Genomic DNA, 2,005 nt, shown 5'->3' with positions numbered 1-2,005 from the left:
AGGGCATCCATATAGGTAAAGAGGAAGCCAAACTATCACTGTTCATTGATGATATGATCATATACCTAGAAAACCCTACAGACTCATCCAAAAAGCTCCTAGAACTGATAAATGAATTCAGTAAAGTTTCAGGATACAAAATCAATGTACACAAATTAGTAGCACTGCTATATACCAACAATGACTAAGCTGAGAATCAAATAAAGAATCAAATTCCTTTTATAACTGCAAAAAGTAAAATAAAAGACTTAAGAGTGAAAGATCTCTACAAAGAAAATTACCAAACACTCCTGAAAGAAATTATAGATGACACAAACAAATGGAAACATATCCCATGCTCATGGATGGGTAGAATTAATATTGTGAAAATGACCATACTACCAAAAACAATCTACAAATTTAATGCAATTCCCGTAAAAGTACCATCATCATTCTTCATAGAACTAGAAAAAACAATCCTAAAATTCATATGGAACCAAAAAAAGAGTCTGCATAGTCAAAGCAAGACTAAGCAAAGCAAAACAAAACAAAACAATCTCTGTAGGCATCACATTACCTGACTTCAAAGTATACTACAAGGCTACAGTTACCAACGCAGCATGATACTGCTATAAAAATAGGCATCTAGACCAATGGAATAGAATAGAGAACCCAGAAATACAGCCAAATACTTATAGCCAACTGATCTTCAACAAAGCAAACAAAAACATAAACTGGGGGAAAGAACACCCTATTCAATAAATGGTGCTGGAATAAGTGGCAAGCCAAACCACATGTAGAAGACTGAAGCTGGCTCCTCATTTCTCACCTTATACAAAAATCAACTCAAGATAAATAAAAGACTTAAGTCTAAGACCTGAAACCATAAAAATTTTAGAAGATAACATCAGTGAACCTCTTATTGACATTGGCTTAGGCAAACAGTTCATGAGAAAAAACCCAAAAGCAAATGCAACAAAAACAAATATCAATAGATGGGACTTAATTAAACTATAAAGTTTATGCACAGCAAAAGAAATAATCAGCAGAGTAAACAGACAACCTACAGAGTAGGAGAAAATCTTCACAAATTATGCATTTGACAAAGGACTAATACCCAGAATCTGAAAGAACTCAAGCATAATCAGCAAGGAAAAACCAAATAATCCCATCAAAAAGTGGGCAAAGGACATCGATAGACAATTCTCAAAAGAAGATATACAAATGGCCAATAAACATGAAAAGATGCTCAGCATCACTATCAGAGAAATCCATATCAAAACCACAGTGTGATACCAACTTACTCCTGCGAGAATGGCCATAATAAAAAACATTTTACAAAACGGATGTTGACATGGATGTGGTGCAAATCAACACTTTTACACTGCTGGTGGGAATGTAAACTAGTGTGACCACTGTGGAAAACAGTATGGATATGTTTTAAAGAACTCAAAGTAGAACTACTGTTTGATCCAGAAATCCCACTACTGGATATCTATCCAGAGAAAAGAAGTCATTATATGAAAAAGGACACTTGCACACACATGTTTATAACAGCAAAATTCACAACTGCAAAAATATGGAACCGGTCTAAATGCCCAACAAGGAAAAAAAATGTGGTATATATACCGTGGAATACTACTCAACCAAAAAGGAATGAAATAGTGGCATTCGCAGCAACCTGGATGGAGTTGTAGACCATTATTCTAGGTGAAGTAACTCAGGAATGGGAAAAAACAAACGTCATAGGTACTCACCTGTAAGCAGGAGCTAAGCTATGAGGACACAAAGGCATACGAATGATATAATGGACTTTGGCGACTCTGGGGGAAGACTTGGAGCCGAGTGAGGGATAAAAACTACACATTGCGTACAGTGTCCGCTGATCAGGTGATGGGTGCACCAAAATCTCATAAATCACTACTGAAGAACTTTTCCATGAAACCACTTTTCTATGTTCCCCCCATAACTATTGAAATACAATTTTAAAAATTAAAAAAAATTAAAAAAAAAAAAAAAAAAAAAA

Source organism: Rhinopithecus bieti, unplaced genomic scaffold, assembly GCF_001698545.2.
Source record: "Rhinopithecus bieti isolate Rb0 unplaced genomic scaffold, ASM169854v2 scaffold_26425, whole genome shotgun sequence".
NCBI lineage: Eukaryota > Metazoa > Chordata > Mammalia > Primates > Cercopithecidae > Rhinopithecus > Rhinopithecus bieti.
Note: the sequence above shows the minus strand (reverse complement) of the source record.